This window comes from Rhinopithecus roxellana, chromosome 15 (genome assembly GCF_007565055.1).
Source record: "Rhinopithecus roxellana isolate Shanxi Qingling chromosome 15, ASM756505v1, whole genome shotgun sequence".
Taxonomy (NCBI): Eukaryota; Metazoa; Chordata; class Mammalia; order Primates; family Cercopithecidae; genus Rhinopithecus; species Rhinopithecus roxellana.
In genome coordinates this window covers 17,088,002-17,103,601 of record NC_044563.1, presented here as the reverse complement: position 1 = coordinate 17,103,601, position 15,600 = coordinate 17,088,002, and the positions used below count along the sequence as shown (strand labels likewise).

The following is a 15,600-nucleotide window of genomic DNA, read 5'->3' as shown; positions in this document are numbered from 1 at the left end:
GCGTGAGCCACCTCGCCTGGCCCATTGAGGCTTTAAATATTATCTGTACACCAATGACTCCCAAATTTTATCTCTATCTTTGCCTCTCCTCTTGCTGTACACCTGGCCATTCCACATCTCTACTTGGATATCTCAAGAGCATTCCAAAACTGAACTCAGGAGTTTATTCCCCCAAACTACTCCTTTTTTAGGGTTCCCAATTCAGTGATTGTTTCGCCAACCTCTGGTTGCTCAACGAGAATCTTGGGAGTCATCCTGGACTCCCTCCCCATGACTCCAGTATCCAATTCATTCCAAGTCCTATGGGCTCCATGTCCTAAGTGTGTCCGGAGAGTATCCCTTTTTTTCTATCTCCACTGTTCCCATCTCCCCAGAACTTTTGCAAGGGCATCCTAACTGGTTTCCCTGAATCCATGCTTGCCCTTAGCCAGCATGTTCTCTACAATATAGCCAAAATGATTTTCAGAAAGCAAATCTGATTATGTCACTCCCCTGTATGAAGATATAGCCACAAACTTGTTAAACACAAAATTATTTACCAAAAGAAAGAAAGGATGAAAAAACTTAAATATTCACAGATATCAGATTGGGCCAGGCATTGTGGCTCATGCCTATAATCTCAGCACTTTGGGAAGCCAAAGTGGGAGGATCACTCGAGTCCAGGAGTTCAAGGCTGCAGTGAGCTAGGATCATGCCACTGTGTTCCAGCCTGGGCAACAGAGTGAGACTCAGTCTCTAAAAAAACAAACAAACAAAAAAATTTAATAAAGTAAAAGATACGGATCGGTTAGACACACTTAGTACATCCATTTGACAAAACACTATGCAGTTATAAAAAACAAGTGTAGTTCTGGCAGATGTTAAGAATCAGATAAATGCTATTATTTAAAAATCTAGAGCAGTGGTGTCCAATAGAAATATAACATAAGCCTCATATATAATTTAAAATCCTTTAGTAGTCATGTTTAAAAAACTAAAAAAAGTTAAATCAATTTTCATAATGTTTTAATATTTCAAAAATTTAGCATTTCAACATGCAATCAATATAAAAATTGTTATTGGGGTGTTTTACATTCTTCTTTCACACTAAGTCTTCAAACTTGAGTATGCTTTTTTCGGGCAGCGGGGTTTGAGGGTTTTTTTTTTTTTTTTGGATACAGAGTTTCACTCTTGCTGCCCAGGCTGGAGTGCAATGGCGCAATCTAGGCTCACTGCAACCTCCACCTCCCCAGTTCCAGTGATTATCTCGCCTCAGCCTCCCAAGTAGCTGGGATTACAGGCACCCACCATCATGCCCAGCTAATTTTAGCAGAGACAGGGTTTCACCATATTGGTTAGGCTGGTCTCAAACTCCTGACCTCAGGTGATCTGCTCCCCCTCAGCCTCCCAAAGTGCTGGGATTACAGGTGTGAGCCACTGCACCGGGCTCATATTTTTTTTTTTTTTAAGAGTTATGCAGGCCGGGCGCAGTGGCTCAAGCCTGTAATCCCAGCACTTTGGGAGGCCGAGGTGGGCGGATCACAAGGTCAGGAGATCGAGACCATCCTGGCTAACATGGTGAAACCCCGTCTCTACTAAAAAATACAAAAAACTAGCCAGGCGAGGTGGCGGGTGCCTGTAGTCCCAGCTACTCGGGAGCCTGAGGCAGGGAGAATGGCGTGAACCCGGGAGGCGGAGCTTGCACTGAGCGGAGATCTGGCCACTGCACTCCAGCTTGGGCGACAGAGCGAGACTCCGTCTCAAAAAAAAAAAAAAAAAGAGTTATGCATTTATTTTCATGTGTAAGAAGACAACCATAACTGCCACATGAACATGATTGCTCAGCACAAGGCTAAAGTCAGAAGTGAGTGAAAACAAAATAGCATGTTGACTTAAGTGACATAAGAGAACAGGAGACCTTTGGTTATGATAAAAAATTGTGCAGGTGGTCTGTGAATGCAGAAGTTCGGGGCTCACTGCTCCAGGCTTAGGGCAAGACTCTGTGCTCTGGGCTGAAGCCCCAGGGGTTCTACAGAGAAGCTTACCCAGTCCATGGCCCCTGTGACGTTCTCCCAGGAGCCTGTGGTACAGCGAGACCCCAGGGAGGAAAGCACATTCTGTTTAACTTGTCCATGCCCTACAAAATGTCTTAGAAGTGATGAAGCAACGACGATGATTCTCTTTCAAAGGGAAGAAGAATCTTCTAGATGTGGCATTGAGGAGGCAGTGGTTACAAGACAGGCTGGGCTACAGGGCCCAAGTGGGACTTGGGGGTCATAACTAGGGGACTGAAGGGACATCTCTCCTGGAACTGTCCTGGAGAAGTGCTTGTGTGTGTTTGGGGTGGGGTGGTGCATGGCCCCTCTCAAGGCTGCAGGAGGCACACTCGGCCCTGTGCCCAGCATGCAACAAGCTCTCACCCTATGCCTGCTGACTCACTACAGCACCCGGGAGGAGGTGCCAGAAGGCAGATCGGGGGCGGCTGATATCCCGGGGTATCTATGGGCCACCCTCTCCTACTAGGCCTGGGCCCCAGCCTCACTTTAGCACCACACATTCCAGAATGGGGAAGTCCATGGCTGTGTCCCCAATGGGTCCCATTCTTGTATGTGTGCGAACCAAGGGGAGGTGTTTGCTATTACACTCTCTCCCCTAAATACAAACAACGTTGATTCCCATCATTTTAACCTCAGCATTTTCTTTTCTTTCTTTTTTTCTTTTTCTTTTCTTTCTTTTCTTTTTCTTTTCTTTCTTTCTTTCTTTCTTTCTTTCTTTCTTTCTTTCTTTCTTTCTTTCTTTCTTTCTTTCTTTCTTTCTTTCTTTCTTTCTTTCTTTTTATTTTATTTTATTTTATTTTATTTTATTATTTTGAGATGGAGTTTCACTCTTATTGCCCAGGCTGGAGTGCAGTGGCACAATCTCGACTCACTGCAACCTCTGCTTCCTGGGTTCAAGCCATTCTCCTGCCTCAGCCTCCCTAGTAGCTGGGATTACAGGCACCAGCCACGATGACCGGCTAATTTTTTGTACTTTTTTTTTTTTTTTTTTTTTGAGGCGGAGTCTCGCTCTGTCGCCCGGACTGGAGTGCAGTGGCCAGATCTCAGCTCACTGCAAGCTCCGCCTCCTGGGTTTACGCCATTCTCCTGCCTCAGCCTCCCGAGTAGCTGGGATTACAGACTCCGCCACCTCGCCCGGCTAGTTTTTTGTATTTTTAGTAGAGACAGGGTTTCACTATGTTAGCCAGGATGGTCTCGATCTCCTGACCTCGTGATCCGCCCGTCTCGGCCTCCCAAAGTGCTGGGATTACAGGCTTGAGCCACCGCGCCCGGCCTCAATTTTTTGTATTTTTAGTAGAGACGGAGTTTCACCGTGTTGGCCAGGTTGGTCTTGAACTCCTGACCTCAGGTGATCCACTTGCCTTGGCCGGGATTATAGGCGTTAGCCACCGTGGCCAGCCAACCTCAACATTTTCAAAAGCAATTTTTTTTGTTTTTGTTTTTGACATGGAGTTTCACTCTGTCACCCAGGCTGGAGTGCAGTTATGTAAGCTCAGCTCACTGCAACCTCTGCCTCCCACGTTCAAGCAATTCTTCTGCCTCAGCCTCCCAAGTAGCTGGGACTACAAGCATGTGCCACCATGTCCAGCTAATTTTTGTATTTTTAGTAGAAATGGGTTTCGCCGAGCTGGCAAGGCTGGTCTTGAACTCCTGACCTCAAGTGATCCTCCCACCTCGGCCTCCCAAAGTGCTGGGATTACAGGTGTGAGCCACTGCGTTCAGGCTAAAAAGCACTTTTTAAGGGACTTTGGAGCTTTTACTCAAACAGCTCAACCGTGCAAAGCCATGCTGGTTTCAGCACCCCGACCAAACAGCTACAGTCAGTGCTAGGGGTCCAAGTGTCCCCCGCAGAATCCCCCCAGCTTTTCCCTGGAAGTGGGGTAGGACCAGCAAGGAAATCTGGGGGTGACACTCATGGTCCAGGAACCTTCTCGTGCCCAGAGGGTAGAGGAGGAGTGAAGTTCTGAGGGCGCTCAGCCCCGCTGTGTCCTAGACAGGCTGCGCCAACTTGCAGGCTGGTCCCCGTGGAGGCTCAGAAGGAAAGTGTGCAAGAGCAGGTCAGGAAGGGAAACCGAGTCAGGGAAGGGCCCCAGCCGGGGCTAGTGGTCCGCTCACTGCCTGACACCGGTGGGCACTCTAAGCAGCACCCCGCAGCGCTCTGCTTCAGGTGGCATGCCTTGCAGAAGAGACGGTTGTTGAGGGGGTAGCAGCCTTGGTTCGTGGGCTAGATAGACAGGAGGATGCTGCAGTCCTCATACCTGTAGCAATTTTCATGGAAATTTCTTCCAGTGCACTCGATTTTGAAGACATCTTTCCCATCCTGAGGAATGATGAGATTCTCACAGATGCTGCAGATGGGGGCAAATTTCCTGTAGAAGTTGTTCAGGTAGTACACCTCGTTCTGGCTGCCCGGGGCAAAGCTTTTGTCCCCGATGCACCGGGCGCAGGTCACACACGTGAAGCAGGAGGGGTGGAAGGCCTGGCCCGGGGCCCTGATGATGTGCTCCCGGACCACCTCGCCACACTTGCTGCACTTCTGCAGCGTGTCCTGGTAGCAGGGTTCGCAGAGGGGTCGCGCATCCTTCTGGTAGAAGCTCTGCCTGGCCAGCTGGCGGCGGCAAGTACGGCACGTGAAGTACTGGGCATGGTACTGCCTCTTCATGGCATCCACAGCCAGCTCTTGGGGGTACACAGTCTTATGGCAGAAGCCACGGATGTCTGTGGACACCTCTCTCTCAACAAGCTCTGCTGGGGGAGGCGGCAGGTCTTTTTCCATGGCCCTGAGGGGATCCGGCCCAGGCTGGACCGAAGGTCCCTCCGCTGGGGCCTGTGGTGGGGATAGGGACAGGGGCAGGTGCAGCTGCTCTAAGTCTGCAATAAGTGAGGCCCCCATCGGAGCAGGAGCCTCCTCTTCAGAAGGCAGGTGCACCGGAGGGGACGGTGAAGCGGGTGGGAGGAGGTCCAGGTGGGACCTAACCATCCAGGACAGGAGGAGGGGGTGGACATCCCCGGCGGCCCGTGCCCAGGTGGCTCCGACTCTTCTGTATTTTACACTTACAGCATATCTCAGTTCAGACACTAAGTTTTCATCAGAAATACTTATCTCTGAAGATTTAGATTTTATAAAGTAAATCTACAGTTGAAAAGCAGATTCACATACCTACATTGTTCCAAAATGCTTAAAAGTTTTCCAGTAACTAAGTCAAACATCAGTTTTTAATTTTAAATATCAAAGATAAATAACATTGCCTAGGGAGAGTGGCTCATGCCTGTAATCTTAGCACTTTGAAAGGCCAAGGTGGGAGGATAACTTGAGGCCAGGGTCAAGACCAGCCTGAGCAACACAGCAAGACCCCATCCCTACAGAAAGAAAAAAGAAAAATTAGCCAGGCATGATCGTGTGTGCTTTATAATCCCAGCAACTCAGGAGGCTGAGGTGGGAGGATCACTTGAGCTCACGAGCTGGAGGCTGCAGTGAGCAATGAATGCAACATTGCACTCCAGCCTGGGCAAGAGTGAGACCCTGTCTCAAAATAATAATAAAAATAAATTTAGTTCTTCACTGGCAGTAGCAACATTTCTCCTTCTCCTTCTTCTTCTTTTTTATACAGGGTCTCACTCTGTCGCCCAGGTTGGAGTGCAGTGGCGTAATCACAGCTCACTGTGGCCTGGATCTTCTAGGCTCAGATGATTCTGGCATCTCAGCTTCATGGGTGGCTGTGACTAGAGGCACACATCACCATGCTCAGCTAATTTTTTGTATTTTTAGTAGAGACAGGGTTTCACCTTGTTGCCCAGGCTGGTTTCAAACTCCCAGACTCAAGGGATCCACTCCCACTCACCTCAGCCTCCCAAAGTGCTAGGATTACAGCAGTGGGCCACTGTAGCCACATTTCAAGTGCTCATTTGCCACACATGGCTGGTGGCTACTGTATTTGTTGAATGATACATTTCTAGAGCAATTTTAAGACTGAAAGTTCCGGCCAGGCACGGTGGCTCAAGCCTGTAATCCCAGCACTTTGGGAGGCCGAGGCGGGTGAATCACAAGGTCAGGAGATCGAGACCCTCCTGGCTAACACGGTGAAACCCCGTCTCTACTAAAAGTACAAAAAACTAGCCGGGCGAGGTGGCGGGTGCCTGTAGTCCCAGCTACTCGGAGGCTGAGGTGGGAGAATGGCGGGAACCCGGGAGGCAGAGCTTGCAGTGAGCCGAGATCGCGCCACTGCACTCCAGCCTGGGCGACACAGCGAGACTCCGCTCTCAAAAAAAAAGACTGAAAGTTCCCTGATTCATTTATAAACTTTGCAAACATTATTATAAAAGTTCTTCAAAGGATAAAAATATTTCATCCTTACCTTTCTTGGAAATAAATGACAAATAAATATTAGCAAATTAAATCAAGGAATACTTTCAAATAATCATAGCCAAATAGAATATATATATATTTGAGATGGAGTCTTGCTCTGTCACCCAGGCTAGAGCGCAGTGGCATGATCTCAGCTCACTGCAACCTCAGCCTCCTGGGTTCAAGTGATTCTCCTGCCTCAGCCTCCCAAGTAGTTGGGATTACAGGCACCTGCCACCACACCTGGCTAATTTTTGTATTTTTAGTAGAGACCCGATTTTGCCATGTTGGCTAGGCTGGTGTCGAACTCCTGACCTCAGGTGATCCTCCTGCCCCTGCCTCCCAAAGTGCTGGGAATACAGGGGTCAGCCACTTCACCCAGCCAAATAGAATATATTTAAGAAATGAACAAATGATCCTTTCTGAGTTTTCCTATTGGTATAAGATATCCCATTTACAATCAGCATAAAAAATAAAATACATATAAATAAGCTTAACAAAAATGTGCAAGATATTTATGAAGACATGATAAACTTTGCTGAAGGGCATAAAAGAAGATGAAAAGTGGAGAGGCACAGTCCAAGATCCTGGGAGGAAAGACTAAATATTGGTAAAGATGTGAAGTCTTCTAAAGTTAATCTATAAGTTTAATGTAAGTCAAATCAAAATGCTAAAAAAAAATTCATTGGTGGATGGAGGGGACTAGTTAAACTAATCCTAATGTTTATCTAGAAGAATAAACAAACAAAGAATAGCCAAGAAAATAACGAAGAAAGAATAACTTGTGCTACCTGCTATGAAACTGTAGTGAAGAAAAACATTGTGGTACTGGAGCAAGAAAAGACAGATCCATGGAGCTAGACCCACGAATTTAGGAGAATTTGGTAAATAATGAAGATGGTATTTCAACTTGATGGGGAAAATATTGATTATTTAATAAAAGTTGTCCGTACATTGGATATCCTTTGGAAAAAAAGCAAAGTTATCTCATACTATACTCCTAAATAAATTCCAGATAGTTTAAGGATTTGGAAATAAAACAAATAAAAACTCAAAAGTTCTAGGACATAGTAGTGGATTGCATTTTAAAAGAATGTGGGGACCGGGCATGGTGGCTGATGCCTGTAATCCCAGCACTTTGGGAGGCCAAGGCAGGTGGATCACGAGGTCAAGAGATCGAGACCATCCTGGCCAACATGGTGAAACCCCTCATCTCTACTAAAAATACAAAAACTAGCTGGACGTTGTGGCACGTGCCTATAGTCCCAGCTACTTGGGAAGCTGAGGCAAGAGAATCGCTTGAACCCAGGAGGCGGAGGTTGCAGTGAGCCGAGATTGTGCCACTGCACTCCAGCCTGGTGACATACCGAGACTCGGTCTCAAAAAAAAAAAAAGAGAGAATTTGGGGATAGGGAGGTCTTTTGGTAATGTGGTGTTAAGCCACAAGTCATAGAGGAAGTGATTGGCAGGTTTATTTCAGCACACATTACTGGTTACCAGTAAGACGTAAGTAAAAATCTACTGGGACCTTCTGGGAGAGAATTTCCTCTCCGATGAAAAGAGCAGATCTGTGAGACGGCAAAAAATTCCTTGTCCTTATTCTCCTTTTTTAAAATCCTTGTCCTTCCTAATCAGAGTACGAGGATGTGATATTTAAAGGTGTAGCAGGCATTTTGTCTCACTGAGGGGAGGCACTGTCAACATACACTAAATGGCAAATCTGAAGGACATACAGAGACTGATGTCATCTCTGAACCACCAGACCAATCCTGTGACCTCTTACTTCTGAATTTCAGGTTAATTAAACAGCTAATATTGTATGGTTTAAGGCTGTTACTTGGCTTTTTGTTTGCTCAGGCTGGTACAAATACATAAAAATACACTTTAGGAGGCTGAGGGGGGTGGATCACTTGAAGTCAGGAGTTTGAGACCAGCCTGGCTAGCATCATGGAACCCTGTCTCTACTAAAAATACAAAAATTAGCCGGGCGTGGTGGCACACACCTGTAGTCCCAACTACTCCGGAAGCTGAGGCAGGAGAATAGCTTGAACCGGGGAGCCAGAGGTTCCAGTGAGCTGAGATTATGCCACTGAACTCTAGCCTGGGTGACAGAATGAGACCGCATTTCAAAAGAAAACCCACCAAACATATAAAAATGAAAACTTTCTATGGCAAAAGATACAATGAACTAAGTGAGAAAAAACAATTTCAACATAGATGTCAAGGTTAATAGCCTTGATATAAAAAGGACTTTTACCAATCAATAAGAAAAGAAGAATGCTTTTATAAAATAAAATAGGCAAAACACATGAATAGGTAATTAGGTAATTCATAAACCAAATTGGACAAATAAAGATGTAAAAGCATGCTTCAACCTCACTGATAATCAAAGACTTACAGATTGAAACCAAAATGAAATCTCATTTTCAGCCATCTTACTAGCAAAGATAAAAAAGAGTGATAATGGCCAATGTTGGAGATGGTGTGGAAAATCAGTTTATCTTACACATATTGGTGAAATGTAAATTGGTGCCATTTTCTGGAGGACTATTCATTAATATGATTAAATTTTAAAAGATGTATCCTTTTTTTCTCAGCAACTCTTCTTCTAGGAATTTTTTTCTAAAGGAGTAATCAGATATGTGACCAAGAAGCATACACAATGATGCTTACATCATTATAAGGAGCATAGTATTCCTTATAATAGTGAAAAATTGAAAAAATAATAATTCCTTATAATAGGTAAAAATTGAAAAATTAGAATATGTTTCCAACAAGAAGTGATTGGTTAAATAAATTATGGTCCATTTATTCAATGGAATAGAATTCAATGTAGCCATCAAGAAGGATGGTGCATTCTTTTCGGCTCACTGCAGCCTCCGCCTCCTGGGTTCCAGTAATTCTCCTGCCTCAGCCTCCTGGGTAGCTGGGATTACAGGTGCATGCCACCATGCCCAGCTAATTTTTGTAGTTTTAGTTGAGACGGGGTTTCACCATGTTGGGCAGGCTAGTCTCAAACTCCTGACCTCAGGTGATCCGCCCACCTGCTGGGATTACAGGCATGAGCCACTGTGCTCGGCCACATGATGTATTGATGTGGGAAGATACTCATGATCTAGTGTTAAGAAGGAAAAAGAGGTTTACCAAACACTATCCAACGATGTGTTAGGGTTCTGTCTATATAAATGTATGTTTACACATACATAAAAACTTGAAGGATTTTAAAAATTAATAGTGATTATTTTTAGGAAGTGGGATTATGAGGGACTCTACTTCTCTGTATTGGTTAAATATTATATATATCAGAAAAACAAAGTTGATTCCAGTTTAGAAAATAAAATGTTTCCAGAAGAAAATGCAATAATGTGCATTTTCATACATGCTGCCAAGTTAAAAAATAGGATATAAGTCAGCGTTACAGTAGGGTTATTTTCACAGTGAGGCTAATTTGATTGAAAATTATCTGGAAAGTTGTAGACCAAAATATTAACAGTAATTATCTCTTAGGGGGGATGTAGTGGGAATTTGAATTGTTTTTATTTTTTTGGTCATACTTCAGTGTTTAAGAAGTGTTTTTAAAGATATTTGTATTGCTTCTACAAAAAAAGTTACTCATAGAAAACAAAAAAAAGGGGCCAGGCACGGTGGCTCAAGCCTGTAATCCCAGCACTTGGGAGGCTGAGACAGGCGGATCACGAGGTCAGGAGATCAAGACCATCCTGGCTAACACGGTGAAACCCCGTCTCTACTAAAAAATACAAAAAACTAGCCGGGCGAGGTGGCGGGCACCTGTAGTCCCTGCTGCTCGGGAGGCTGAGGCAGGAGAATGACTTAAACCCGGGAGGCGGAGCTTGCAGTGAGCCGAGATCCGGCCACTGCACTCCAGCCTGGGCGACCGAGCGAGACTCCATCTCAAAAAAAAAAGAAAACAAAAAAAAGGAAGCAAAGAGAAAGATAGCAAGGGAGGGGAGGAGGGAAGAAAGGAGGGAGGGAGGGAGAGAGGGAGGGAAGAAGGAAGGGAGGGAGGGAAGGAAGAAGGACAAATTAATTCTGACTTGGACCAAGCCCTCTTGGAGGTTGGCTAGGCTCCTGAGACGCCTACAAGATGTATGTTGATTTGATGACATTAAGTACAAACCCGATATTTATTCAACTTTTTGGTCTTTTGTCCTGCCACAAAGGGTTTGAGGGAACGCAAAACATATGATAAAACAGAACATTACAAACAAAAAAATTTCAGGATCAAGAGAAGATAGCGATGTACTAGAGAGACAAGAATTGGGAGGAAGCAGAGTCGTACACACTTAGGAAAGTTGAGCTGCCAGGTGAGCTCCCCTGAGATTCCACAGTCCTGGGAGTCCTCTGCTCAGCTGGTTGGAGACCTGTAGTATCTGAGATTCTGCACAGGGTGAGCCCAGGAAGAGGATAATTTTGTAGACGCATTTAGACACATTGTGGATGTCTGTCCAGCCCATAACGACTCCTTGTCCCTTGCATGGAAAAGGGATCTTGAGGTCTAACAGTTAAGTATGCCGGTTGAACGTCTCTCCTAGACATTCCAACCCGGGTCTGAGAGCTGGCCGCAGTCTGGCTGGCCACTTGGGGTGGCTACACAAAGCCAAGCGCACCTCTTAGTTGGGGCCTTAGAGCCCACTTTCCATGAAGAAAATAAAGAAACAAGGTTACAAAAAAGTTGGTATATTTTTTATGTTTATATCGAACAAATTAATGCTTTTAACACCGAAAAACATAGTGCAACAAAAATGTTCTGTTCACAAGATAATTACAGGATTTATTAAAAATATTAATTCATGGTGCACTACAGGCGGTGTGCTGCAGAGCCAAGGGGCTGTGCCAACCTCCTCCCCTCCCGCCATAGGCCCCTGAGGCTGGGGTGAGCAAGCCGAGGAAACTCAAGTGCAGCTGGCAGCAGCCAAACGTGGGGTGTCGCTGCTTCCAAGGATTCCTGGGGAGTCCATCTTCCAGGGTTTGGCACCCGGTCCTTCTGGGCCCACTGCCCCTGCCCTGCAACATACCCTGATATCCTTCCAACGAGGTCCCTTCTTCACTAATTCCACTTGACACGGATTTCTACCATGGCAAGCAAAAGAACTTTGCTGGAAAGAACCTGCAGTCATCCCAGATTCTTTTTTTTTTTTTGGAGACAAGTCCTGCTCTGCTCACTGCAACCTCTGCCTCCTGAGTTCAAGCGATTCTCCTGCCTCAGTCTCCTGAGTAGCTGGGATTACAGGTGTGTGCCACCACGCCTGGCTAAGTTTTGTATTTTTAGTAGAAACGGGGTTTCACCATGTTAGCTAGGCTAGTCCTGAACTCCTGACCTCAGGTGATCTGCCCGCCTTAGCCTCCCAAAGTGCTGGGATTACAGGCATGAGCCACCGTGCCTGGCCCCAGATTCTTATTTTTCAGGGGAGGTGTGTTTTTCCCCTTGTGACCAATTCTATTCCGAGGGAGAAAGACAATTTTCAGCTTCCGTCGTCCTAGACTGCAGTGAGTTCATGCATATTCTCCCAAGGTGGAGGAGGATTGTTTAAAAGATGCTGAGTGGCAGGGAGAAGAATGTCACCTAAACATCCCTCTGCCATGGAAGGAGAGGTTTGCCTGAGCCTCAAGGATGTAGGTTCAGACAAGGGCAGTCCTGGCTGCCTTACCGCGAGATTTCCTGGAGCTGGAGAATGTCACGGAGCTTTGGGGTCCTCCTTCATCCTTCAAAGTGTCTCCTACAGTGGGTTTGTCTTAAAACTAGTTTCAGAGGTGAGAGAAAGAAGGTGAGATGAGGAATTTGTCCCCTAAGCAGTTTCTTGGCTGACTCTGCTCCCTGGAAAACTGGAACAGTAGTATCTGGTTATGCTTATGATCTCATTTCTCTGTGGTTCCCAAGGTGCCTAGAGTGAGCCTTAAATAAAGTAGAATCCCAGCCAGAAGCAGGGTCTCACACCTGTAATCCCAGCACTTTGGGAGGCCGAGGCAGTTGGATCATGAGGTCGGGAGATCGAGATCATCCTGGCCAATGTGGTGAAACCCTGTCTCTACTAAAAATACAAAAATTAGCTGGGTGTGGTGGTGGGTGCCTGTAATCTCAACTACTCAGGAGGCTGAGGCAGGAGAATCACTTGAAACCAGGGGGTGGAGGTTGCAGTGAGCCGAGATCATGCCACTGCACTCCAGCCTGGAGACAGAGCAAGACTCCATCTCAAAAAATAAAAATAATAAAAATAAAATAAATAAAGTAGAGGCCCATTAAACCTTTTGTGGTCCCCCTTGCAGCCAGCCACACAAGGCCTTTGCCTCTTTGCTCAGGCAGCTCCAGAGGATTTTTCTGGGGCCTTCCTATCCTCCCATTCCTGAATTCATTCATTTAGTCAACAAATACTTCCCGAGCACCTGTTTTGTGCTATGCTCAGTGTAGGTGCTGGGAATACAGGGGTGACAAATAAGACGGACATGACCCTTTCTTTCTTGGAATTTAGATCTTTCCATTCACTTTTCACCTGCTCCCCCAAATATGTATCAAATAAAAACACAGAAACTTGAGAGAATTTCTCCTGCCACGTGACAGAATACCAAGCACATCGTTTCAGAGAGAGGGAAAGAGAGAAAAGGAGAGAGAAACTAGAAAGGAAACGCCCAGCTTTATGGGAGTCTCCCAGAACAAGGGTCCCATTTTTGTTATTCCTTGTTCAAAAGTCTCATGCCCCCCATTCAGTGCACACACACACATACATATAATACATATGTTGCTTGCACCGTTTACATTCATAGCATGTACAGCTGGAGAGCAGCGAAGTCTGCCTCCCACATTATACAGAATGGATTGGCAGCTGGGACTGAAGGCGATAGAAATAAGCTATTGATCAAGGGTTAGGAAAGTACTGCCACTGGGATCCTGTGATGCTTGCAAGCTGAGGGCAGCAGTAAAGTGCTACACAAATGCAATAACATTTATAACCCGAGGGCAAGTGCTTTGTACATGAAAATAAAAAGCTGATCCTCTGTCTAATTCTTTCCCCCTCCTTGGGCTGGGCTGGCCTTTGACAAGTGCATGAACAGGAGCCTAAGCGGGGTCACCTGGATGGGCTGATTTCTGACTCACTGGGCCAGTCTGTTTTTCCCATGTTGGTGCCTTCTGGTGGTCGGGGGAGTTACCTGCACATTTAAAACTTTGGGAGAAGCAGGGAAGCAGCCACGTTCCACCACCCTGAGAAACCACTTAATGCCTTGGCCCCATGGGTCTTCCTTGGTTTGCTTTGCGAACGTTGTCTGCTCCTGTTGGGAGCTGAACTTTTCACTTGTATGGATGCTGGAAATTACTCGTATGGATGCTGGTAATCACTCTTTAGAGCTTCCTTCTATGACATTTGTAAAAAGGAGAAATCCTATTTTTGGGAGAAATAGATAGAAAAGAGAGACAGTTCTAGAGGTACTACAAAACAGTAAATGCACCATGATGACTGGACCTGAGTAAGCCAGCTTTTTCTTCCAAGAGTCACCAGATCAGTGCTTCCTGACACGCGTCCCCAGAAACACCAGTCCTGTAAGAGACACGATTAAAATGGGCCAGAATAAATTGAGACTCAAAATAAATTGATAAAAAGCTTCCTCTTGGAGATTCCTATTGCATCTTTGCAATTTAAAGGCTCTGAGAAGTCCTGCAGTAAAGAAGTTTAATTTTGCTTAACAGCATCTCCCAGATTTACTTGACTGCCAAACTGTCCCCGCCCTTAAAACTTCTTTCATCCTTTCTCTTTTTATTGCCTAATGCCTATTAACAACATACTTTAGGAAAGCACTTACAGAAGGATTTGATATTTTGCCTGCCATGTACTGTATGCCTCCATGTGCCTTCAAGACACTTTGCACAGATTATTTTTACCCACTGAAACAGCTCTGCCAATATTATTATCCTATTCTCATTTCATATCCTATCCCATCCTATTTCCTTGATAAGACATGTGAGGCTAAGAGTGGATAAGTCACCTGTCCAAGGCCCCTCAACTAAGTAGTAACTTAGTGAAGATTCTTTTTTTTTTTTGAGACGGAGTCTCGCTCTGTCGCCCAGGCTGGAGTGCAGTGGCCGGATCTCAGCTCACTGCAAGCTCCGCCTCCCGGGTTTACGCCATTCTCCTGCCTCAGCCTCCCGAGTAGCTGGGACTACAGGCGCCCACCACCTCGCCCGGCTAGTTTTTTTGTATTTTTTTAGTAGAGACGGGGTTTCACCGTGTTAGCCAGGATGGTCTCGATCTCCTGACCTCGTGATCCGCCCATCTCGGCCTCCCAAAGTGCTGTGATTACAGGCTTGAGCCACCGCGCCCGGTGATTCTTTTTTTTTTTGAGATGGAGTCTCGCTCTGTTGCCCAGGCTGGAGTGCACTGGCATGATCTTGGCTCACTGCAACCTCCACCTCCCGTGTTCAAGCAATTACCCCACCTCAGCCTCCCAAGTAGCCGGGATTACAGGCGTCCGCCACCACGCCCAGCTACTTTTTTTTGTATTTTTAGTAGAGTGGGGTTTCACCATGTTGGCCAGGCTGGTCTCAAACTCCTGACCTGAAGTAATCTGACTGCCTCGGCCTCCCAAAGTGCTGGGATTATAGGCATGAGCCACCGAGCCTGATCAAACTTAGTGAAGATTCTAACCCAGGCCTTTCTAACTCCAAACCCCACATTTTCCATCATACCACGCATCTTGTTATGTAGGATGAAGACTGACTTCTTTTTTTGCCAAAGAGAAAATGAGTTGCTCTTCTTCGGAGACCTTTGTCTCAGGATCCATCCATCCTCCTTAAGGCCTTGCCTGGTTCATCTCAACGCAGTGCTGCCCCACACTTCCTTCCCTGTGGCTCATGGGAATTCCCATGAGAAAGCAGAAGCTGAATCTAAGTAGCTGTGGGCAGGCATCCCAGTTTTGCCATGTACTATTTATGTGACCTTAGGCAATTTACTTAACCCCTCGGTGCCTCAGTTTTCTTATCTATAAAATTTTAAATATGTACAAAACATCTGGCCCAGAATGCTTAGTAAATGGCAGTTGTTATTTTTATCGTTAATAATTAACAATAAGCCTTCATGAGAAAAAAATACTTGTTAGGAAAACGTTAGGGATCCCTACTTTAAATCCACCAACTATCCTAGTGTGACAAGATACAGGTATTTTAAGATGAAAAAATGGAAGCCTGTTAAGTCAGTGACTTTTTCAAGTGCA

General features: G+C 45.7%; 1 pseudogene; it reads right to left on the bottom strand.

Moving 5' to 3' along the window:
- Positions 1-4,073: 4,073 nt before the first annotated feature.
- On the bottom strand, positions 4,074-4,813 carry LOC104668430 (annotated as a pseudogene).
- Positions 4,814-15,600: the final 10,787 nt, after the last annotated feature.